The sequence below is a fragment of the Lissotriton helveticus genome, chromosome 5_1 (assembly GCF_964261635.1).
Source record: "Lissotriton helveticus chromosome 5_1, aLisHel1.1, whole genome shotgun sequence".
In the NCBI taxonomy this organism is placed as follows: Eukaryota; Metazoa; Chordata; class Amphibia; order Caudata; family Salamandridae; genus Lissotriton; species Lissotriton helveticus.
In genome coordinates this window covers 187,017,303-187,044,233 of record NC_136065.1, presented here as the reverse complement: position 1 = coordinate 187,044,233, position 26,931 = coordinate 187,017,303, and positions in this window count along the sequence as shown.

The following is a 26,931-nucleotide window of genomic DNA, read 5'->3' as shown; positions in this document are numbered from 1 at the left end:
GATGTAGGTGGGACTCTTCAGAGTCCCAGAGGCCTTACAGAATCGGTATTTTACCATCAAATCCAATTTGATGGTAAAATACCGATTCCGGTGTGCATGCACATGTGTGCATGCACACCTATGCCATGTGACAGGCAGACCTGCCCTTAGGGCATGTATGCCTGCCACATGGCACCCGAGCCTGTTTTGGGGGTGCCAGAGGGTGTCAAAGTGACACCCCCTGCACCCTTGTGCAAATCGGTATTTACCGATTCGGTAAATACCGAATCGGTAATGCCCATTCATTCCTATGGGCTTCAAAGCCCATAGGAATGAATGGGCATTACCAATTCGGTATTTACCGAACCGGTAAATACCGAATTCTTCAGAATCGGTATTCCAGCACATCTGGAATACCTACATATCCACCCCTTAGATTTACCGATTTTTAATTACCGAATCGGTAAAATTCGGTAATTAAAAATCGGTAAATCTATTTTACCTACATCTGGGCCTTTGTTGTTTGAAATTTTGGTCACTGTTTTAAAAAAAAAATTGGTAAGCACAGTCTTAGAGGAAGTTTTTATTTCTTGACTGTAGCTGAAAATATTGAATAAAGTACTCAAATTGATTTTGGCAAACGAGTTACAAGAAACAGTATGTAACGCCTGCTTTTTCATTACCAGCAAACCCATAACTAAAAAATTGTGTTACAGACTGCCACCTTTCTACTCAAGGATGATTCAAGAAAGGCCTCATATCTGACATAAGATGATATAGGATGGGACTTATGACTTTCAGATTGGAACAATCACTGCATTCGACAATGCTATTAGTAAATTGGCTACCTTACCTCAAGGGCACACAGCATTAACATGAAGTCACTTTGTTAGAGGCACATTGCACTACCATCAAGCTACGGATTGAATAGTGCCTATCAATTCCAACAAGGAAGGGGCTTCAGTGGCGGCCTGCATGGCTCGCTCGTGGTGGGGAGGAGGCAGGCGTGGGGGGGGCGGGGGAGGAGGGCGAGTGGTAGCGCAATGAAAAAACAAAAAAATTAAAAAAATTACAACACTCACCTTGCCGTCAGTCCCTCCGCCGCGTCTCTGCTCCTTGCTGCTGCTCTCATCGTGGGACAGGAAGCCAGGTTCCCCTTACCAACCACACTGCTGCAATGCAGCATTGTGATTGGTTTTGAGCATCCTCGTGGGATGCTCAACAAGGCAATGGGAGCCTGGGGTTGTTTTTCATGCAGGCTGCAGTGCAGCCTGCATGGAAAAGGGGAAAGTGTGTGTGACTGGTTTGGGAGTCCCGATAGGGCCGACCAAAGAGTCATTGCTCACTTAGGAGTGGGCAATCCACTTCTCTCCTGCACTGCTCCACGAGAGCAGAGCAGCCCCGCCCACTCACCTGCCCTCAAAGGAAGGAAACATAAAATGACAATAACTAAAAGTTATTATCATTTTATATTTCCTTTCCTTTACACTGCACAAAGCAGTAAGTCCTCATAACGAGTGGCCTCTTAATAGTGATGAGTCTTAGGGCAGTAGCTATTGTCTGCCCATCTGAACTGTAAAGTTTTTACAGACCTGAAACCTTGGTGTGAATGTCTGAAGAAAATGTGGAACTACTGGCGGAATGGGACCTGAAATTACCTATTCCTCAGTAATTCTTAATTTCTCAAGGGGCCCTCTGGATTCAACTCATAATAGTCTGGATTTTTCCCACCTGCGGAGTTACCAGTTCCCCAGTATCACTAACTTCAGAGCTGGAAAAGTCCCACCCATTTTCCGACCACCTAAAATATCATGGTGATACAGCTTTTATAGCTCTGTCACTGAACCACAAGCTGAAAACCAAGCTCAAATGCGACTGAATACCAAGTCTAAAAGTTCACAGTGAATAAATTGAGGCTACGGATTAATGTCAGACATCAATAACATCAAGCATTTTAGCTGAACAATACACAGCATGACTAAAAAATCACAAGACATGCCACGGAGCTCAGTACAGTACCATAAAGCAACAAGGTAAAAAGTGTACAGCAGTAGCATGTTTCCAATAAATTTAACTTAGCACACATCGCTAACTACAAATGTAGTTCAAATCTCTCTTATAGAGGCACAAGTACTATCACATCTAGTGCTAAACAACGTTTAGCAATGCATTGAGTTGAGTAGGCTGATTTAGAGTTTGTCTGACAGAACTTCCATCCACCAGTGTGTGAAACGAGGTGGGGAACCCGACATCCATTTCCCGACTGGTGACAGGTGGTCTGCCACATTTGGGGTGAGATCTACTAACGTTTGATGCAAGGAGATGCAGCTTGGGAAGATTGTGTGCTGAGCTGTGTTAGAGGGACAGAGCAGAAATTGTAAGCTGCAGAATTCAGCACACATGCAAAGAGGAAGTAAAAAGGAGAAATAAAGATATATTTCCTCATTATGCCAGTCTCAGCTGGTCACAAACCTGTCTTTTGTTTTATTAGTTAATATGGGCTTGTTTCAGAATACATGGGTGGCCACACATATGTTATGCCTTCCTGATGCAGTGTAACGCAAGCTTTGAGATAAAATCCCAAAGGCTTGGTAAACCCAGAATGGATTTGTAATTAGGGCCAGATGCAAAATGTAAGTAAATCTGGGACTCAAAGTTTTCTGCTATGGTGATAGTTGTTTCTCTCCTAAGTGGCGATCTCCACCATTGTTGTGGAACAATCTGGCAGATAGCCCACCATGTCTGTATGGAATAGCTATATTTTCACCACAAAAGTGTGGTCTCTGGAAATGTACCCTTACAGTAGGGCTACAGATTTAGTGGCCACTCATGCACACTCTATGAGGGGTGATGCCACGCAATGTACTCACCTACTTAGTAAGGTATGTCACCCTTTCTGTAGGTTTCTTTCATAATGTTTACTCTGAGAATATGTTGGTGGATCTGCCAGTGTGGATAAGGGGGCTGAAATGTCAAAATATTTGGAGGAGTGAGTAGCCTACTTTGGCAAACACAATAGTAGTGCCGGACGCAGGGACAGCTTTAACGCTAGTGTCCCCCAGTGCCAGAATCTCTTTGGCATCCCTCCTCCCCATGATCGCTTTCTCCATGAATTCACTCATTACCACTCTCCAACAGTGCCCCTCATCTCCCCATTGCCCCTTTAACATGCATTTAATTTTTTTATAACGCTACTCATAGTTCACTCACACTCATTGTTATAATCCGCATAGGACATGTTCTTTACAGCAGGCACTTTAACCCTCTGCGCTACTTTAGTATCAGCAAAAACTCCCTCTCCCTTTGTCTATCCCCGCGCCCCCCATTCGGCCCCCCTCCCTCTTTCTCCCAGGTTAGTGCCAGGTGCGTCTTGACTGGTCACCCCTTTAGTCCTGCCAGAGGTCACTGTTGAATGGATGTCCACCATGTGTCAGCCCCGCAATCGACTGTCCAAGCACAAATGAAGAAGCCCCAGTTGTGTGCTTTTTTAGCACATTGACAGTTCCACCTGCATCCCCATCAAGGCCACAGACCGAACGGGACAAAGTACAGCACTTGAGCAGCAGGCTGGCCTCTGAACAGTGCGCGCGTCACTAAACACTCTCACTACGTCAGCCCTGCTCATTTCTTGCATTGTAAACTTTATAAATGAAACCTAAAGTTTTAGGGCTTGGCTACGCATGCCTGCGGATCGCGTGCCCGTCAGCACTCCCACTTGACACGTCTTCGGGCCTGTGTCAGGCTTTAAGTGCCCCAGGAACAGCCGGGACTAATTAGACAGCTTTGCTACATGCTTAATGCTTTCTGACACCGCAGCGCGACAGTTAAAGGAAACACGAAATCCCGCAGCATCATCTGCCTTCAGCAGCAGTGATTTATGTTGGTTTCGGTGCACAGAGCAAATCCAATTATGGACCAGCTGAAAAATGCTTCTGAGGGGAACGCAATTTTAAGCCCTACCACCCCTGCTGCTCCGTCTGTGTGAGCAGGCGCACAGGGCCGGGCTGATTGCGCCTCCGCAGTCAGCCTGAAGGAGAGAAATGGTGCACATGCCTTTCCGAGGCCCTGGCCCACCCAGGCTGGCTCCTGGAAGGACGTGGAGGGATGTGGTCGGATGCAGGGCTCATTGTCTGCATGCTTGCTCTGTTTTCTGTGTCAGTTGGAGCATTTCATGAAATTACAAAGCAAACACATTTGAAAATTGAAGTATCTGGTTGCCAAGGGTTACTGCGTTATGTGTTATCACAGCGGGATTTAAATTAGAGGCATGTTTTCGGTACTGCTTGTGGGAATTGATGCAATGACAGGAATGGCTCCATTAGTTTCCCCAATCAGTGCTGGTTCACAGACATGCCTTTTGTCCCTTCACAGAAAAAGAACATACGAGAATTTGGGACATGTGCTGGGTGATAATCATTTTATTGTCAGGGTATCACACTTCACCCTTCATTCATTTTCAAGTTTCGCTTGCGCTGTGCTTGTGAAATCTTTTTTATTTAATTCACACCTTAAAAGGGTCTTACATCCCACTCTTGCTTTCCATTGGTTTGTGTGAATGCCACTTACGTTTCCCCCTGTTTCTATTGGCTATATCATACTGGTCTTCTATGGGAAATCACAAGGGCATATTACCAAGCCCATTATCGCCGCTTTAGCGGCAGTTTCCTGCCGATAAAAGCGGCGATAATGTATAGCCCTTTCTTGATAATATGGCCCCCAAAGTACAATAACACGGCCAACGCTGGCTGAGTTTTTGTGCTTTTTAAAAACTTTCAACCATGCTGCATAGCAGCCATGCAGCTGCACAAACTGGCAAAGAAAACCCAGACAAAGCCAAATAGGACTACTATTTGGCTTTTCAGTGTTCTTAAGCTATGTTGTACAGCCGTGGCATAAAAAAGCAAAAAATATAAATAGTAATTTTGTCTTGTTCATTTGCCTTTGTAGGATGATGGTAGGTAATACATTTCAGATCAATGCAAGCATGCCTCACAGTTTAAAACAAATTCTGAAATTCTGAAAATCATATAAATATGAATGAATCATCCCTTATGTCATGCTTATTCGTGCAAGGCATCATTCCGATATCAACAGTTGTCTTCACAATACTTCTCAGATTATTAACTTCTATCACGCTTGTCATGATGACACCCTATCAAATGCAACTACATATTTCAAATTATTTGGAGCTATTTCAATTAAAACAACCAACCGCTTCGGTCCTGCTTGTGCTGAAAAACATAATAAGAGTATTATGTTTGCAATAGCAAGAGCTGATAACTCTTGCGGTCTTATTTCCACTACAGGCGTGAACGAAAGATCATCAGATATAACAGTCTTCATGTATGGCTTTGGTGATAACTGGACCCAAGTGACTGACATGCGTCCTGTTCTTGTTCTGCTATAGTTGAAATGGATGTGCGTCTTATATCTGCGGCGGCCGAACATTTATGATAAAGCCCTAATAGTCTTTCTATTATATCTATTGTAGAAAAAAGTGCATCTGCCACCCTCATGCAAGAGATATAATAGAAAGAATATTATGTTTGTGATAGGAAGGTGAAAATCCCTAAAACGATGCTGCATTAGCTTACTGTAGACTGTCACCCTCCCCAACAGCATCTAACAAACAGAAAAACCCCAGCATTTGCACCAACATGTCTAAATTCTGAGACAGTTAAACATTTTTAAAGTTTGTAGCAGCCTATTGGAGCTTCAGTTGACCTGTGAGTATTTACCAGTTACCCCATTTTATTTTAGAAATATATGCAAATATTCAACTATCAATGTGATGACTTTGTAAATGATGCCCCTGGTTTTAAAGAGGGTGCCAGCTGGTAAGGGGAGCCAATAGAGTTCCATCAGGAAGGGTGATCATATTTCCTCAGGCCCTGGATGAGATGTGCTGCAGCGTGTAGGATGCTCATAACAGGTACCAATGTGGAATGTGGGGGGCCATGACGTTACCTTCATCCAGATGCAAGAGTGTAAGGGGTGAAACATCAGTTTTGAAGTACTTTCTGGAAGAAATGGTTTGACTTAATTTAGAAGATAGAGTTGGTACCAGCCATATTTGATTGTTAGCAAATGTGTTACATGAGGGAGAGGTTGGTGTACAGGGCGAATCCAATGATCTATCATTCAGTGAGATTTAGGGTTTCAAAGCGGTGAAGCGTGGCTCAGTGGTTAGAGGCGGCAGACCCGGAAGCTGAAATCGGCCGTGGACCAGGGTTCGATTCCCTGCCTCGGCGGGTCTCGGGCTCAAAACTCCACAGACTCGATAATTCTCGTTCCGGTGCCTACTCGACTCACAGGGTCACACTCTGCGACTCTGGGCAATAGCTTGCTTAATCTCCACTACGGCCCCTCGAGGCGGGATGTCTGGCTTTCACCTTGTGGACACCCTGCCGGGGTATCTCACAGGGGAATACCAGGACGGGTTCCCTAAGCAAGCGCTTAGATACTGTGTTGGTGATTTGCGCTATATAAATACATGTACATTTACAAGCCATCAAGGGTGATGTCATTGAGTCAGGTTTGTACTGTATCTTGTTTGTTGTTCCTGGAAAATAATGGTAATTCTGTTTTGGTGTTGTTGATCTTATGGTAGTCTCAGGACATCTAAGTCTGGATGATGTGCAAGCAGTGTATGAGGCACTGGAAGACTGAAGCAGAGACTTTCAAGTAGAATTGTGTATCATCCGCATGTTAGCAAATTTTCATCCTGTTATCTGTGAGCAGAGTACCAAGTGGTTCCATGTAAAGCATGTCAGTTAAATCTGGGAGAAATAGGGCTTTGAAGTCTGGCCATTGTGAGATTCTACAGGACGGAGTGCGTGTGAGATATAAGAAGGTTTGGTATTGTTGATGTGGTGTCAAATCTTCTGTGTTTTTTCACAGAAGAAGAGGTTGATGACATTGCACTTTTCTGCGGAGTGAGGAATAGGTGGATCCAGGGGGGCTTAATGCAGTACTTCATTTTGTTTAGCAGTCTTCTGCTTCTTTTGGTGGCTTAATTGATGGTGATGGTCTAGTACTTGCATTGGCTGAATTGATGAACTGTCTGCATGTTGCATGGAGATCCTTAAGTATAAAGAGGTACTCAGGATTTGTGTTTTTTCCATTTTCTTTCCTGTCTGCAAATGCGTCATTCAACATCTTTAGAATACCAGGGTGCCAAAGGCTTTGATTTGAACCTCCTTCTTATAATTGGGGCGTGAACACTCACATAGCTCTCCAAAAATTGTTGAAGTTGTTTAGAAGGGTTTGTCCATCAGACTTCACATTGATAGAATTAGAGAAGAGTATGAGGTTGTCTAAGGAGATGTTTTTGATGGATCTGAAGGTTTAGTCTTCTATTTTTTGTGTTGAGCAGGGAGAAAGGATGGCAAAGTGGTCAGTCCAGCCAAACTCTATGGGTGGTTTGTATTAGAATCATGATGATGTTGAGAAGACAAGATCGAGGATTTGGACTTTGTAGTGGGTTGACTCTGTAACATGCTGTATTATGTTGAGTTTACTGATGAGGTTGGAGAGGGTGTCACTTGGATTTTTAGCTTGCATTGTCTGGGACATGTCCACACCCCCCAAGAGAGGTGTTAGGAGAAGGGCCAACTTCCACGGGAGCGAAGAAGAATCCCCACACCTCCAAGACACAGCAGCAGGAATGCGCTAACAAGTTATACGACACTCCTATCTACTGTCTCCTAAAAGTATGAGGGAATTTACCCAAGGAGTGTCCACCACTCTCCTCATACGAGGGGTAACAGAATAGTAGAAAAGGCGTCTCCGGGGATGGTCCAGGCTAGGAAACAAAGAGCAGGTTATGAAATAGACACAATCCCTATGCTTACTGTAGACACCATAAAACATTGACAAGTGTGATCAATCATGGATCTTACCCCAATTGTAGATCGAGCAAGCGTCAACGATGAGTCCAGGAGCCAGGGAGGGGTCCAAGGAAGGACTCACGAAGGACTCAACACCCTTCGGACGCGCTCCAAGGGGCAAGGGTAGGTGAGGTGAACCGGCCGGCTAACTAAAGGGGGGCCCAGACCAGCGGAGCAGTTACACCAAACACCAAACAAAAACTAACAACAAACAGAACAGGAGTGAGGGGCACCGACCGGCTGCACAGGGGGCGAGTACAGCGGAGCAGCACCCACTCAGGAGGTGAGACACCCGGCCCCTAGGAGGATAGGGCGGAGCGCTCACTCTCAAGAGGAAGCCCAATAAAGAAAGGAAAAACCAAAGGAGGTACCAGTGGCTGTAAAACCAGGTTATAACAGAGAGTGAACCGAAATACGCCCGCAAAATGCGTGAGGAATAGCAGGGCGTCGCGTTCACTGAAAAAAGAAGCGGCGAAGAATACCGCTTTACATTCAGACTCCACACGCACACTCACAGAGTAGAATACAAGTGGCAGAGGGTCAGGAATCAGGTAGCAGAGCGTCAAGAAGACAGAGCTCTAGCAGAGCCTTCAGACGCCAGCAAACAACTCGAACAGGAACCAGGAAGTGGGAAGGGGGTGTGGTCACCAGAAAGTAAGCCAAGCAAAGATGGGAGGGCTCTGCTCCTCCTTATTCCGCTTAGGGAGCGTCAGGAAAGTACGGGTTTTGACGCTAAGGGGTCGCATTAACGTGCAAGAACCAGAATGAAGCACACAAGTCAATGTTAATTCCTAACAGTACCCCTCCTTAAAGATCTATTCACAGGACCTGGCTTCGCAGGATGCAATCTGTGGAACTGTCGGATCAACCGCACTGCATGTATGTTTTCTGCAGGTTCCCAAGACCTTTCTTCCGGGGGATATCCCACCCAATCAATGAAGTACTGTAGTTTGCCTCGGATTCGTCTGGAGTTCAAGATTTTGCTTACTTCATATTCTGTCTCTCCGTCTATCTGTACTGGAGGGGGAGGGATTTCAGGGACAAGGGAAGGTATGTATTTTTTGATCAAGGAACTGTGGAACACAGGATGGATCTTCATACATGGGGGGAGCTGGAGTTTTAGTGTGACAGGGGAAAGCATTTTCTCTATGGTGTAGGGCCCTATGAAGCGTGGTTGGAACTTTTTCGACCCTTCCATTCTGAGGTTTTTTGTGGACAGCCACACCTTCTCTCCTATCACGTATGCTGGTTCTGTTCTACGATGTTTATCTGCTTGTCTTTTCATAGCTTCTTTAGCTTTTTCTAGCTCTGTTTTGGCTGCTTCCCATGTGCTCTGTATGCGGGCATGTTGTTCCTCTAAAGCGGGTATTGTGTCATCAGGGGGAGGACAATGGGGAGCATTCTAGGGTGTTGGGCTTGAACGAAGTAAAAGGGAGAGACCTTGGTGGCTGCATGACAGGAATTGTTATAAGCAAATTCAGCTAAAGGGAGGGCTTGAACCCATGTAGATGGAATAGTGGTTAACAAACACCTCAGAAACTGCTCTAACGTTTGGTTAGTTCTTTCGGTTTGCCCATCTGTTTGGGGGTGATATGCGGTAGAAAGCCTGTGATCAATTCCCAACACCTCACACATTCCTCTCCAGAACTTAGAGACAAATTGGGGACCGCGGTCTGAAATGATAACTGTGGGCAGCCCATGTAGTTTCACCACTGAGTCCAAAAAAACAGCCACTAGTTCTTTAGAGGAAGGTACTTTCTTGAGAGGGACGAAATGACTCATCTTAGACAATAGATCTACCACTACGTAAATGGTGGTATAGCCCTGACATGGTGGTAAATCAGTCATAAAGTCCATACTGATAGTATGCCAGGGTGCAGGGGGTATGGCTATATGCTTTAACAGCCCTGTGGGAGCACAATGAGAAGCCTTTTGGCGGGCACATATGGCGCAAGCGTGTACATATTCCAAGACATCTTGAGACAATGAATCCCACCAAAACCATCGGCGGCATAATTCAAGAGTCTTCCGCCCACCAGTATGGCCGGCCAAAGGGCTACTATGACACCATACAATGATCTTTTGTCTCAAGGGTGAAGCAGGCACAAACATCCTATTATCATGGTAATAAATCCCTTCCTTGATGGTGTGAAGAGGGTTTTGTAACCATTCATCCGATGGGATGGTGAGTAGTAGGCTTTTGAGGTCTTCCAGAAGTGTATGATCTTTCTCTCCCACCCCAAGGATCTTATTTTCTGGGATGATGGGTAGCGGTTGTTCTCGGTTGGGATGGTCATCTAGTCCTAGCCGGGATAATGCGTCTGCTTTCCCCTGTTGTGTGCCGGGCCTGTAAGTGATCACAAAATCATATTCACTAAAGAACAATAACCACCTCATCTGTCTGGGTGTGAGCGCTCTGGCTGATTTGAAGAATTGCAGATTTTTATGATCGGAATAAATGGTGGCCACATGAGGAGACCCTAACAAATGATGTCGCCATTCTTGAAAGGAAAATTTGATGGCCAACAGTTCACGCTCCCCTATTGTGTAGTTTCTTTCTGCAGGCAGCAAGGTCTTGGAAAAATAGGCTATGGGATGCATTTGACCGGTATCTGTGTCTCGCTGGGATAGAATACCTCCTACAGCATATTGTGAGGCGTCAGCCTCCACATAAAAAGGTTGAGAGTTGTCTGCGTGCCGGAGAATAGGAGCTGAAGTGAACTTCTCTATTAAGGCACAAAATGCTTGTTCTGCCTCCAATGTCCAAACAAACGGTACCCCTTTTTTCAATAGTCTTGTGATGGGGGAAACCGTGTCAGAAAACCGATCAATAAAGCGCCAATAAAAATTGGCGAATCCTAGAAAGGATTGTATTTCCCGGACTGAAGTGGGACTTTTCCATTGCGTCAATGCCTCTACTTTTTTGGGGTCCATTTGAAGACCACCAGGTTTAATGGTAAAACCCAAGAAATCTACTTCTGAGGTATGAAAGGTGCTTTTGTCCAGTTTGGCATATAACTGATTCTCCTGTAACTTATGTAAGATTTTTTGGACATGCTCTACATGTTCTGCTTCGTTTTGGGAGAATATAAGAATATCATCGATATAAACTATAACGAAAACATCGATGTACTCTCTCAGAATGCCGTTAATAAAATATTGGAATGCCGCCGGGGCATTGCATAACCCGAACGGCATTACACAATATTCATAGAGACCATATTTCGTGCGAAAGGCAGTTTTCCATTCGTTGCCCTGTTTTATCCTAATCAAATGGTAGGCACCCCTGAGATCGATTTTAGTGAATATTTTCGCCCCTTTTATCTGGTCTAGAAGGACAGGAATAAGAGGAAGGGGATACTTGTTTTTTATGGTGATCTTGTTCAGGGCTCTATAGTCCAGGCACGCCCTGAGCCCACCTTCCTTCTTATCGATAAAAAACAAAGGGGAAGAAACAGGTGACGAGGAAGGTCGGATGAATCCTTTTGCAAGCATTTCCTCCAGATAATTTTTTAGATATTCGTTTTCTGAGGGAGTCAAGGCATAAATGCGACTGCAGGGTAAGTCAGCACCGGGTATCAGGTCGATCCTACAATCATAGCTCCTGTGTGGAGGCAATTTGGTGGCTTCCTGCTCACTAAATACATTTGAGTATTCGGCATACTGGTCAGGCAAACATGAGTCCACCCCTGCTTGTACTGCACAAAATAGTGGCAAGTCTGGTTCTCGGGCTTCTTGGTAACAGTGTTGCCTACAGAAAGAAGAACCCAACGTAACCGTTCTTTTTTCCCAATCTATCGCAGGGTTGTGGATCTGCAACCAAGGGACACCCAAGATGACACCAAAATTGGGAGCATCAATTAGGTCAAACACAAGGGACTCGGAATGTCCGTTATTGAACACAATAGTCAGTGGAGGAGTTTGGTAACTAATCATTCCGGAGGATAACTCCGAACCGTCCACTGCCCAAATGGCTTCAGGCTGAGTTTTAGCTACAAAGGCAAGCCCCAATTGTTTGGCTAATTGGATGTCAAAAAAATTACCCGTAGCACCGGAATCTAAGAGAACTGACATGGTGTATTGCCTTTTAGCTAAATACGTGAGAGTAATGGGTACGATAAAATGCTTAACCACTAGGACGGGTTTGGAGGAGATCTGTGGATGTTTTGAGCTTAAGGAATCGATCTCTCTGTTCCTCAAGCTTTCGAGTTTTCCAAACTAGTAAGACTGCTTACTGATTGCCTTGGGGTTTTAGGATGCACTGGACATTCCCGGGCGAAATGCCCTCCTTTGCCACAGTATAGACAAAGATTTAGTTTCCTTCTTTTCTCTTTTTCCTCCGAGGATAGAGGCCCGCGTATTCCCCCTATTTGCATGGGTTCAGGGGCGTCTTTGGATATAGGTTTCTCAGTTCTGTGGAAAACCATTTTGGGCGCAATAGTGCGATGCCTTTCTCCTTTTCTTTCATGCAATCTATGGTCTAATTTTACAACCAGGTCGATAAAGGAAGCACAGTCCTCTGGTGGATCTACTATCTGGGAGAGTAGGTCTTTTATTTCATCACACAGCCCCCTGTAAAACAAAGAGGTTCTCTTGTCTTCGGGCCAGTGGGTTTCGGCTACCAAGCGGTTGAATTGCGTTATATAAGACAGCAAATCCTTCGAACCTTGTCGAAGATTTAGTAACTCAGTGTCACTGGCTTGCATGTAGGCATGCTTGGCAAAAAGACTCCTCATTTTTTCTTTAAACTGATCAAGGTCATATAACAAGGGATCGTTATTCTGTACAAGCGGCACCGCCCATTCTGCTGCATTCCCGACTAGATAGGATATGATGAACGCTACCTTAGCAGAATCGTCCGGAAAGGACGCAGCTTTGCACAAGAACTGGAGTTGGCATTGGTTCATGAACACTTCGAATTTTGAGCTATCCCCTGTGAATCTCTCGGGCATGGCTAAGGGCACAGGGTTAGGGGTGTTTACCGTGACTTGCACAGGGGAGGCCGTAGGATCAGTGCTAGCTCGCGGTTCTTGTTCTGTTGGGGATAGTGTAAATTTGGCAGGCTGGATATAACTTTTGCGGACTTTAGGGATGGTGCCTGTTCTCAATTGATGGACTTCTGCAACTAGTCTCTGATTTTCGGTACCTAATCTTCCTACTTCTGTCTGTAGGGCCACAAAGGCTGCCATTAAATCCTCCATGGTAAGGGTCTGGGGTACAGGGCCCGACGCCTCCATAGATGTGTCGGAATTCATCCTCGCTCAGGGGAAGGATAATTCGTAGGCTTGGCTTTCTGTTAGGAGAAGGGCCAACTTCCACGGGAGCGAAGAAGAATCCCCACACCTCCAAGACACAGCAGCAGGAATGCGCTAACAAGTTATACGACACTCCTATCTACTGTCTCCTAAAAGTATGAGGGAATTTACCCAAGGAGTGTCCACCACTCTCCTCATACGAGGGGTAACAGAATAGTAGAAAAGGCGTCTCCGGGGATGGTCCAGGCTAGGAAACAAAGAGCAGGTTATGAAATAGACACAATCCCTATGCTTACTGTAGACACCATAAAACATTGACAAGTGTGATCAATCATGGATCTTACCCCAATTGTAGATCGAGCAAGCGTCAACGATGAGTCCAGGAGCCAGGGAGGGGTCCAAGGAAGGACTCACGAAGGACTCAACACCCTTCGGACGCGCTCCAAGGGGCAAGGGTAGGTGAGGTGAACCGGCCGGCTAACTAAAGGGGGGCCCAGACCAGCGGAGCAGTTACACCAAACACCAAACAAAAACTAACAACAAACAGAACAGGAGTGAGGGGCACCGACCGGCTGCACAGGGGGCGAGTACAGCGGAGCAGCACCCACTCAGGAGGTGAGACACCCGGCCCCTAGGAGGATAGGGCGGAGCGCTCACTCTCAAGAGGAAGCCCAATAAAGAAAGGAAAAACCAAAGGAGGTACCAGTGGCTGTAAAACCAGGTTATAACAGAGAGTGAACCGAAATACGCCCGCAAAATGCGTGAGGAATAGCAGGGCGTCGCGTTCACTGAAAAAAGAAGCGGCGAAGAATACCACTTTACATTCAGACTCCACACGCACACTCACAGAGTAGAATACAAGTGGCAGAGGGTCAGGAATCAGGTAGCAGAGCGTCAAGAAGACAGAGCTCCAGCAGAGCCCTCAGACGCCAGCAAACAACTCGAACAGGAACCAGGAAGTGGGAAGGGGGCGTGGTCACCGGAAAGTAAGCCAAGCAAAGATGGGAGGGCTCTGCTCCTCCTTTTTCCGCTTAGGGAGCATCAGGAAAGTACGGGTTTTGACGCTAAGGGGTCGCATTAACGTGCAAGAACCAGAATGAAGCACACAAGTCAATGTTAATTCCTAACAAGAGGAGTGTGGACAGGTCGGATGGAAAGGTGGTGAGCCATTGAGTCATCATTATAAAAGCAAATGTTAACCTTAATCAGAGACTTTACATACATCAAATTATATGTGAGGTGGTGCCCCCGCGGCCCCCCCAGGAGGGCTGTACTTCCCCGCACCTACCTCAATCTTCTCCGCCACCGGGACTACAACAGCGCACCCCCTATCATAGGGCGAAGACAGAACTCGGCAATCCGGCCATAACACACGGGGCTCCGCCCTTCTTTCTTCCCCAGGGACCAACCAGAACCACCGGCCCGGAGGAAGTATATCCCGCCGACCCCGGAAGTCCCGCCCTGGCGGCAGAGTCAGCACAGGATAAAAGCGGGATCCGAGTAGAACACCCCGTCGGAGTTTTGTGGCAGGAGATTCAGACCGGAGCTGGAGTAGGAGAGCAGACGTGTGACGAAGAGGTGTGGACCGAAGAGTGGTGGAGCCCACAGGAGGTGGCTGAAGAGCGGCTGTAACTCACTTGGAGAGTTACGGCGGACCGGGTGAGTGTCTTAAGCCTTCCTTACCCCGACTCATTAGGAGTCCTAGTAACGCCCTGTAAATATACCCTTCTCTTTAGCATCACGTCCTTTGCACTGTTGCATATTTTGTATAGCACTCGCACTGTTTGTAGTGGCCCCACTGTCCCCGTTCCTGCACCTCCCTTCCCGACACCCTTTCTACAACCCCCCTTGTGTTCCGACCTCCCTACGCCCTCCTTTCCTCACGGTATCTTTTCTCTTCCCGCCCCCTCACGACCCGGGTGACGGTGTTCGGTATAGCATTGGAGCATAAGGATAAGACTAACGGTCCTTTGTTTCTTTCTCTTACTGCCCTCCGTGGACCTCCCCTACATCGGAGCTGTCGTCGGAGAGTCCCCGCCCCAGGACTGCACCCAAGACCCGGAGCGGACTGCGAACCCGGAACTCTCTTTGCTTTCCTTTTTGTTGGGACATTGATTCTGGCTCATTGTATAAATAAACCTACAGAATAGCACACTACATACGGCCTCCTCGCCTGCTTTTCCGGCCCGCAGATAGCCCAGCCTTACATTATAATAATAAAATCTAAATAGAAAGATCACATTTGGCTTACCCTCTACATGCAAATAAACAGCAGTTCTCCCTGTTCGGATCAGAGCCAGCAGGTATTTGTTATCTATTTCATGGCAGAGTGTACGTTTCTGAGCTGTGTGTGCTCATATCTCCTCACAGGCGGCTGAGAGGAGAAACAAGCATATACTGCTAAAAATTAGGCAATGGATACTGATCAGATGCAGGACCAGGGCGGTCCAAATGCATTCGGGTCTTAAATGCAAAGGAATAAAAGGATAGATTGCTACAATGATCAGGTATGAAACATCATAGCATGGATACAATTAAAAAAGAATACAACTGTATTTCCACTTCAGAATTTGTGGTGGCCCATGAAGAAATGAGACAATGATGAACTAAGGAATAACTTAAAGAAACAAACTTTTATACTGGTGTAATGCCTAATTTATTTGTTTGAATGCTTTTTGCAAAAACATAGAGACAGAGACACTGTGTCTCTAACTGGATTTCAATGATTTTCTGAAGAGCAAATAAAAGGAAATTCTATGTACACAACATTTAAACAAGCACTTTAAGAAATGTGACCTGTGCGAATTGCTAGACCATGACATCACTATTATTCCTTCACCCTTTCTCAGCTTTAGGTATCTGTTCTCTTTACCACTGCTAATCAGTGCTACAGTGCTTGTGCTCTCTTCTTTAAACATAGTAAAAGTAGCGTACATCTAATTGGGACATTTAATTTACTTTTTAGTCTTTGGTAAAACAGTACTACATATACCCAGGTCCTGTAAATTAAATTCTACTAGTGTGCCTGCAGCACTCAATGTGCCAAACACCAAAGTAGTACTTTAAAACATGTCTCAGGTCTGACTCTGCCACTGCAGCAGGAAGTGCAGTTTTAAACTTCAATTTTGACCTTGCAAAAGAAACCTTTTTCTAGACCTCCACATTCCTTTCTAAATACTTATATGTCACCCTTGAGGTAGGCCCTAAATGCTGCAAAACATAAGTACACATGTCCTAACTTTTAAATACAATGCACCCTGCCCTAGCAGCGTATATTGTATTTAAAAGTTAGGACATGTGTACTTAAGTTTTACATGTGCTGGCAGAGGAAACCCCCTAAAGTCGTCATTCACTGTTACAGGACTTATCTTTCCCATTGACTAACACTGGGTTGATTTATTATATTTAATAAATGCTAACCCTAAATTTGGAGTAGATAGAGATATGCTGTTTATACTCAACTGAATTGTAGTTTAAAATTGTTTTTAGTGATAAAGCCAGATTTCAAGTTAGACATCTGAAACTGCCACACGAGAAAATGACTTTAAATTCTTCCTCAACCATGCCACAGGCTCATAAAGTTTAGAGTAGTCTAAATAGTAAGAATATTAACTGCACTGCCAGTCTGGCAGGACAAGAAAAAAGACTCCTTCAAGAGATCATTGATACATCTAATATAGTGATGGAAATCCAGATGAGTGTAACTGAGAAAAGGGAATATATTATCTAAAAGTGACACGTAGGTGCAGCCTGACTTCACGAGGAAAGTGTGAGTTACAGAAATGTGAAGAAAAATTGCAAGTTGCAGGTAAATGGAAAGAATTACACACCTATGATTACAACTCAATGAGGACAACAAATGACTTTTGTGCCGAATGCTGCACTTTTTAATGCCCAGTACAGAAAGAGGGTCCTTTTGAAATAGCTCACAGCAGTGTCCAGTGAAACTCAATTTTAGCAGAATAATGCAGTAAAAATCCCTCTTGAAGCCATGGAAGAAGGCCATACCTTGGACGCTTAAATGTTTCCTTTTCTTTCACAACTGATGGATATCAATAATTGTCTTCACAACACTTCTCAGAGTAATCACTTCCATAACACTTGTCATGGTGACACCCTATCAAATGCAACTGCATTTTTTAAATTATTTGCAGCTATTTCAATTAAACCTGCCATCCGCTTCGGTCCTGCTTGTGCTGAAAAACATAATAAGAGTATTATGTTTGCAAGAACTGATAACTCTTGTGGTCATTTTTCCTCTAGAGGCGTGAAAGAAAGATTATCAGATATAACAGTTTTCATGTATGGCTTTGGTGATAACAGTACCCAGGTGACTGACAAGCGTCCTGTTTTTGTTCTGCTATAAATGAAATCGATGTGTGTTTTATATCTGTTGTGGAACATTTATGCTAAAGACATATTAGTCTTTCTAATATATCTATTGTAGAAAGAAGTGCGCCCGAACATCCTCATGCAACAGATATAATAGAAAGAATATTGGGGCATATTATCAAGTAAAGGAGTTACATTATCGCCGCTTTTATCGGCAGGAAACTGCCGATAAAGCGGCGGGAATGGGCTTGATAATATGCTCTATGAATTCCAATCGAAGCTCATGTTAGATGTGAAGACATCTAACATGGGCTTCGATTGGAATTCATAAAGCATATTATCAAGCCCATTATCGCCGCTTTATCGGCAGTTTTCTGCCGATAAAAGCGGCGATAATGTAACGCCCTTACTTGATAATATGCCCCATTATGTTTGTGATAGGAAGGTGAATATTCCTAAAAGCGATGCTGCATTAGCTTTATGTGGACTGTTCCCCCTCGCCAACAGAGTTGAACAAACAGGAAAACTACAGCAGTTGCTCAAACATGTCTAAATTCTGAGACAGTTGAACATTGTTAAAGTTTGTAATAGTGTTTTGGAGCTCGAGTTGATCTATGAGTATTTACCAGTTACCCCATTTTATTTTAGAAATATATACAAATATTCAAACTATCACTTTAAAAATCACCCCCGTACCGCTATCAACATTAATTTACATTGATGTGATGGTTCTATAAGTATGAAACACCTGCAATCATTACATCAGCAAATACAATTTATTGACATGGCAATGAGCTTGACTAGACCTGACCTCACCAGGTTGAGGTCAAAATGTCATGGTCGTAATATGGACCTACAGCAATATCAGATCTTAGTATTGACTACAACTACATCCTCAGGTTAAGTAGACGTTCAGTTAAGAATAGTAAACCCATGCTTCCATATAGATACCTGTTTTGACAATACTGCAGTAGTCAATGTTTGTATATATATGGCATTTCTACAGCATAAATGAAGACAAAGGTCAGCAGAGCACAGTTCAAGGTCAAAGAAAAGCATAACTTTGTGGAGTAATAGGAGAAGAAGCAGATTTGTGGGTGGTTAATGCATTGTGATGTAGTATTCTTTGAGTAAGTCTTCAAGTCTTTCCTCTAATTGAAGCAGCATTGGATTGGTCCTGCTGGATACAGAACTGGTATTCTAGATCCTTAGTGAATAGAAGGAAAAAACGTGTTGTCTTGTTTTCACTTTTTACACTTCATAGACTGCAGTCTGATCGTGTCCTAGCAGTGGGTTAGCAAAATACCACCTGACATGCTGAGCTAATCTGCAAGATATGTAGGGGTACTGCTTGTGATAACTTTGTAAATGATGCAGCTGGTTATGAAGATGGTGCCAGTTGGTAAGGAGAGCCAATAGAGTTCCATCTGGAATGGTAATCATATTCTTCAGGCCCTGGATAAGATGTGCTGCAGCGTGCAGGTTGCTCATAACAGGTGACAGAGTGGAGTGTGGGAGGCCATGGAGAAGGGCTTTACCATCATTCGATGCAATAATGCAAGAGCTTAAACAGCAGTTTTGAAGTACTTTCTGGAAGAAATGGTTTGACTTCATTTAGAAGATAGAGTTGGTACCAGGCATATTTGATTTGTAGAAATGTGTTACTTGAGGGAGAGGTTGGACTCCATGGTGAATCCAATAATCTATCAGTCAGTGAGAGTTGGGGTTTCGAAGCCATCAAGCTTTATGTCAGTGAATCAGGTTTGCACTGTATCTTGTTTGTTGTTCTTGGCAAATAATTAGAATTTTGTCTTGGTTGGGTTGATCTTCAGGTAGTCTCAGGACGTCTCATTCTGGATGATGTGCAAGCAGTGTTTTGAGTAGAATTGTAGATCATCCAGATATTGGTAAATCTTTATTCTGTTATCTGTGAGCAGAACATCAAGTGGCTCCATTTAAAGCATGTCCGCCAGATCTGGGAGACATAGGGCTTTGAAGGCCTTCCATTGTGAGATTCTACAGGAAGGAGTGGGTGTGGGAGATGAGCAGGTTTGGTATTGTTGATGTGCTGTCGGATCTTCTGTATTTTCTTTTCTCAAGGAGAGGTTGATGACATCACGCTTTTCTGTGGAGTGACGAATAGGTAGATCCAGGGGGGGGTTGATGCAGTACTTCATTGTTTTGAACAGGGTTTTGCCTTTGTTGGTGGCTTGATTGATGGTGATGGTCCAGTACTTTGCACTGGCTGATGTGATGACCTGCCTGCATGTTACGTGGAGGTCCTTTAGTATAAAGAGGTATTAGGAGTTGTGTTTTTTGCATTTTCTTTCCAGTCTTAAAATTTATAATGTAACCTCTTTAGAATGCTAGGGTGCTGAAGGCTTTGACTTGAACCTCCATCTTACAATTGGGGTGTGGACATCCACATAGCTCTCCAATAGGTTTTAAAGTTGAGGTTTTACCCTCAGGCTTGGAATTGATGGAATGAGAGAAGTGCATTAGGTTGCAAAGGAGATGTTTTTGAAGGATCTGAAGGTTTGGTCTTCTCTTTTTGTGTTGAGCAGGGAGAAAGGTTGACAAAGTGGTCAGTCCAGCCAAAGTATATGGGTGGTTTCTTTCGGAATCTTGATGATGTTGAGAAGACGGGATTGACAGTTTGTGACATGCTGTATTATGTTGAGTGTATTGATGATGTTGAAGAGGGCGGGTCTTGCTTTCTTTAGCTTGCATTGTCTGGGACATACCCACACCACCCAAGAGGGTATTGTGGACAGGCGGGATGGACAAGGTGGTTAGTTATCATTCGAAAAACAAAAATTAATCTGACAATTAGCATAACTCAGATTATAATAACAAATCCTAAATGTAAAGGATCACATTTGACTAACCCTCTATATACAAATAAACAGCAGTTCTCTCTGTTCTAACAAAGCCAGCACATATATCCATATCTCCTCTCACGCAGCTGAGAGTAGTTGCAAGCATACACCACTCAGAAACATGCACGCTGCTATGAATTAGAGAATGGATACTGATCAGATGCAGGACCAGGACAGTCCTAATGCATTGGGTTGTAAATACAAAGGAAAAAAATGATTTATTTCTACAATGATCAGCTATGAAACAACATAGCATGGATACAATTAAAAGATAATACAACTGTATTACCACTTCAGAATTTAAGGTTGCACATGAAGAAAGGAGACTTAATTATGAACTAAGCAATCATTTAAAGAAATGAACTTTTACATTGATATAATGCCTAATTAATTTGTTTGAATGCTCATTGCGGACATACGAAGACAGAGACACTGTGGCTGCAGCTGGCTTGCAAAGAATTTCTGAGAAGCAAATCCATATTAATATAATAAAGAGAGAGCCCAAACCTTTGAGGCGGGTAATTTCAGGAACCACAGCATCAATCACAACACCCAATATAGCATTGGAAAGGGCAGTTGCAGCAGAACGACATAGGCTATGCAGACGCCCACCATATACATTTAAAAGGTAAAAGAACGGTGCCAGCAAAGTAGTCCCTTGTGGGCGTGTCTGCGTTGTGCTGTGGGCGTGTGCTGGGGGCGTGACAAACGCTGGGGGCGTGTGGTACATTCCGCCCTTCATGTCATGTCTCATATTGTGTGCTGTGGGCGTGTGCTGGGGGCGTGGGCGTGTGCGGGGCGCAGGATTACGAAAAAAAAAAGCGAGCGTTGTGCCCAATATTTCATTGTTTTTTCTTCCCAGGTTCTGTACATTCCAGCTCCGGGTGTCCACCCTGCTCCCTTTAAATACCCCTGCACCCCATAATCATAACCCAGCCTTACTCCTTAAAATACCACAACACCCTGAAACACTAACCCATCTTAACCCTATAAATACACCCTGTACCCCAAAACCCAAACCTATCCCTAAACCCTAAAAATACCCCTGTACCCCAAAACCCAAACCTAGCCCTGAACCCTATAAATACCCCTGTACCTCAAAACCCAAACCTACCCCTGAATCCTAAAATACCCCTGTACCCCAAAACTCAAACCTAGCCCTGAACCCTTAAAATACCCCTGTACCCCAAAACCCAAACCTACCCCTGAACCCTAAAAATACCCCTGTACCCCAAAACCCAAACCTAGCCCTGGACCATAAAAATAACCCTGTACCCCAAAACCCAAACCTACCCCTGAACCCTAAAATACCCCTGAACCCCAAAACCCAAAGCTAGCCCTGAACCCTATAAATACCCCTGTACCTCAAAACCCAAACCTTCCCCTGAACCCTAAAATACCCCTGTACCCCAAAACCCAAACCTACCCCTGAACCCGTAAAATACCCCTGTACCCCAAAACCCAAACCTACCCCTGAACCCTAAAAATACATCTGTACCCCAAAACCCAAACCTAGCCCTGAACCATAAAAATAACCTTGTACCCCAAAACCCAAACCTACCCCTGAACGCTAAAATACCCCTGTACCCCAAAACCCAAACCTAGCCCTCAACCCTAAAAATACCCCTGTACCCCAAAACCTACCCCTGAACCCTAAAATACCCCTGTACCCCCAAACCCAAACATATCCCTAAACCCTAAAACTACCCCTATACCCCAAAACCCAAACCTAGCCCTGAACCCTAAAAATACCCCTGTACCCCAAAACCCATACCTATCCCGAAAGCCTAAAACTACCCCTGTACCTCATAACCCAAAACTACATCTGAACCCTTAAAATACGGAAACACCCCAAAACATATACCTCAGTACCCCAAAACATATACCCCTATACCCATACTTACCTTATCCAAATATTTAAAAAAACATGCTTTTACCATTCATGCATTTACAACGAATTTCAATGTAAATGTATGCGTGGTAAAAGCATATAAAATGTAATGCCATTCATTGCGGAGTCATGGTACTTTCGTAATGAAAGTATGCGGAGTGATGGTATGCGGAAAGAAAGTTGCGGAATAATGGGTGTTTGACCTCCCCCGGTAAGTACATTGGTGGCACGGCGGCCGACATCTCCAGCAACATACTCATATTTTTTCACCACCGATTTGAAAAATGCACAGGTCTCTCTCATTGATGGCCAGCACGACATGCACTTTTAGACACACCTCCCGCCACAAGTTCTAGAATTGCGAACTTTAGAGCTGGGGAGCTACGTTCGAATCTCGGCATCAGCTCAACATCCTGTGATTCCAGGCAAATCGCTTTGTCTCCCCGTGCCTACCACAAATGAATGTATTCTTCTGTAATGTAAATTGTGCTCATGCCATGTTGTCGAGTTTGCGCTATATAATAGTGCAAGGAAAAATAAAGTAGGGAAACTCGAGTTCACACACTACTGAACGTGCACTGTTAAGTGCATCAGCAGTGCACTGTGAATCGGAGCGTTTCACAGGCCTGTCACAGATAATGAAATCCAACAAAACAATATACTACTGGCCGGCAGCAATTCATACCCGGACAACGTCGGGACGGGCTGCTAGTGAAATGATATTCAAGTACACAACATTTAAACATGAACTTACAGAAATGAGACCTGTGCGGGCTGGTTATGATAGTTGATCGAAACCTATTGTTAGACCTGACATTATTGGTGTAGTATTCCCCCAAACATTTATTCCTTCACCTCCTCCTCAGCTTTAGGTCTCTGTTCACTTTACTACTGCTAACCAGTGGTACAGTGCTTGTGCTCTCTAGCCTATATCTAATTGGAACCTTTAATTTACTTTTAAGTTCCTGGTAAAACAGTACTACATGCAAGTGGGCTTGCAGCACTCATTATGTCAACCACTAAAGTAGTACTTTAAAACATGTCTCAGGTCTGACTCTGCTACTGCAGCATAAAGTGCAGTTTTAAACTGCCATTTTGACCTGGCAAAAGAAACCTTTTGATAGGCCTTCACATTCCTTTTTAATAATTAAATGTCACCCTTAAGGTAGGCCCAGAAGGCTGCATATCTCTAACTTTTAAATACAATGCATCATGCCCTAGCAGGGTGTGTTGTATTTAAAAGTTAAGACATGAGTACTTAAGTTTTACATGTCCTTGTAGTGAAAAATTCCTAAAATCGTCTTTCACTGTTGTACGGCTTGTCTGTCCCATTGACTAATATTGGGTTCATTTATTAAATTTAGTAAGTTCTAACCCTAATTGACAGTAGATAGAGATATGCTGTTTATATTCAACTGAATTGTAGTTCAAAATTGTTTTTAAATTCTTCCTCAACCATACCACATGCTGATAAGATTTAGAGGAGTCTCAATAGTTAGAATATTAACTGCACTGCGAGGCAGGCAGAACATAAAAAAGACTCCTTTAAGAGATCATTGATACATCTAATGAAGTGATTGAAAACCAGATGAGTTTAACTTAGAAAAAGGGATATATTAACTAAAAGTGGCAGGAAGGTGCAACCTGACTTCTTGGAGAAAGTGTGAATTACAGAAATTTGAATAAAATTACACGTTGCAGCCAAATGGCGAGTATTGCACACCTATGATTACAATTCAACGAGGAAACAAATGACTATTGTAGACCAGAATGCTGCACTTTTTATGGCTATTACAGAAAAAGGGTCCTTTTGAAGTAGTTCACAGCAGTGTCCTGGCAAACATAATTTTAGCAGAATAATCAAGTTTAAATCCCTCTTGAAGCCATGGAGGAATGACAAACCTTGGATGCTAAACGTGTTCATATTCATCCACAACTGATGGATTCCCTGCTTTGGGAAAAGCTGTTTCTCCTTGTTACAGAGAGCGAGTTTGTGAGTAATTTGCACAGTGCTCTTCCTCACTGTTCAAGCCACAAGACTTTTTCACAAGAGGTTCCAGGAGTCTACCTGAGTGAGGGCACGCCTGATTGCTTGAGGGATCTTTATGGGTCATCCAAAGTATACAAACTAGAAAAATCTTACTAGATGGAACGAGAAACGTCAAGGAACTCAAGGAATTTGACACCATGGAATTCTGCAGTGTTACATAATAATTCCACGAAATTCCACATAGTTCCGCCAATGGGGGGAAATAGGCATGTCTTGCTGCTCGTACTGTGATTTAGCACCAGTAGCAGATTTTGTGCAGAAAAATCAGTGCAAATGGCACCACCATATGCACCAGAAGATGCAGCTTCTCAAGTTGAATTTGCTGTACAAGAATGTTCATGACCGCCTGTGATAAAGTATATTAATTATTATGAAAATTAATTAACTTAGTAGTTGAATGTGCAATAATGAATGTAAAAATTAATGTTAAAAATGAAGCTCATTTGAATGTGCCGATATGCAATAGGCAGTCATAGTTGTCCATATAGGCCACAGAGAAGTTGAGAAGCAAATTTTCTTTAACTAGAAGCAAACCTAACATTGCTGTAATGTGCACTACAAGAATTAGAAGCTTGACCTGACAGTGACATGCTTAGAAATATTCTTCATAACTGCAGTACGTTACAGTTTAACAAATGTATTACTTTATAAGCAACGTTTTATTAATAAATGTCAATAATTTTCTATGATGTTTCATATGATGTTTGAATAGAATACCTTAATAATTCTTGTTCGTATTAAATTAAATGCATTACCTAACAGTGATTTTGCCAAATTCAAGTCAAATAACTTTATTCAGATTCTTTTTTTACAAAAGATCCATAAAAGTGCATTATATGAAACCTTGGGCCTCATTTATAAGAAATGACGCATCGCTGTGTGAAAGCAGCGATGCGTCACTTCTCAGTGCGCACTTCTTGCGACATACCTGATGCGTCATATTTAATTTATGACGCATCCTATCGTAAGGAGATACAGATACATCAGTATTTCTGACGTATCTGTAAGCAGCAAAAGTGACACATTACTGGAGTGTTTTACATGTGAACAAGGGGACCCGAATTAATGGCTAAGGACCACGGGTATCAATTATACTCAAAAAGAACAACGGTCCTAAGCAATTATGAAGAATAGGTGAACAATATCATATAGACCACAATAGGTAGCTAGATCATTTCCAATGTCCAGCCGGACATGGATTTTTAATGTTGGAATATTCACAAAATAAATTCAAGAATATCAGAACAACAACAGTTGTAGTAGGGCACAGTCCTGTACCATACTATGAGGGGAAATAAGAGTGAAGGGACAGACAACAAATAGGGAGTTACAGGCAAAGACTGTGCGAAAAGGCCACTTGTAAATCAGTGTTTCAAATGTTGTCGCAAGTAAGGCCTAAGTGGAAAACACAACAATTTATACACAATGGTCAATTGTGAAACCACTTGAGAAAGTCGACGTTTCGATCCCTTGCTCAAGATTGTACGGGATCATCATCAGGACTAAAACATAACATTTGCCTGGTCTATACAATTAGAGCCTGTTAGGGGAAAAAACTGGAGGAAAAGGAAACAAATGACCATTAGGGATCACTAAGAGCGTGTTGAAACATAGAGATAACGCATGTTATGATTTAAAACACTCAATACTCGGATTCGAGCAAAAGGGTGGGGTAGTGCAGTTGGGCAACGTGATGTTTGGCGGAATTGGCGATTACTTATAATTGCTATGTGAAGCTCTCAGACATCGTGATTGTGTGGGTGGCGCATTTCTTACAACATGCAAGATGATACGAAAACAGCATGCTAGAGGAGAATTTTACGTGATTATAAAGGGGGTAAGTGACGGACGGGTGAATCTATGGCATGATGAATTAACGGCGTGTGAGAGGGATTGAAGTGATGTCGAAAAGCAGCTGAGTAACAATGTGTAGCCTTCCGAACCTCTCAGCCAAACTGGAGAATTAACGTGGAGAATTAGGCGGCGCGTCCCTATTTCTCTTTGCATATTGGCGACGCAGGACAGGGGCCACTCGAAGTACCATACAAACTAATGTGAGAGGCGGGTTCTAGTATGAAAGGGAGTAAGATTATTTGTAGACAGCAATCGGAGGCAGCCTGCACGTGGGTGTGCCAAGGGGTGAATGCAAGGTTGACAATAACACTTGGGCTTACCTCCAGAGTGAGGCAATGAAACTCGTATGCATGGAGGAGGGCCAATGCGCCTCATGGAGGAAAACCGCTGTTGGGAGATAAGGAGTTAGTGAGTGTGATGGGGTAACGGAGCCTTAAAGGTCTACCGGCGGGGGTTGTTGTGCCTACCTTCTAAACGAGTAGAAAAGTGCTTTGTAATTTCAAGAGGCTCCAGACACTCAATGACGGTCAGGGCAGTTCAGGCATGAGGGAGTGTTCCCTTTTTGTCCTCTTGCTGTGGTGTCGGTCGACGGTGCGAGCCGCTGTAAAGGGAAAAATTGAGTGAATGCGCTGTTCTGGGGTGAACACGCGCAAGGGCTCCTTTGGCGTGGACCGGGCTTACAATTCTTACCTAGTTTGGCGGTTGATTGTAACAATGTGCTCTCCGTGGTCATTCGCAGCAGTGTGCTGTCGGTACCCTTATATCTTAAGACATTAAAAATGATTCCATACATGAACAATTC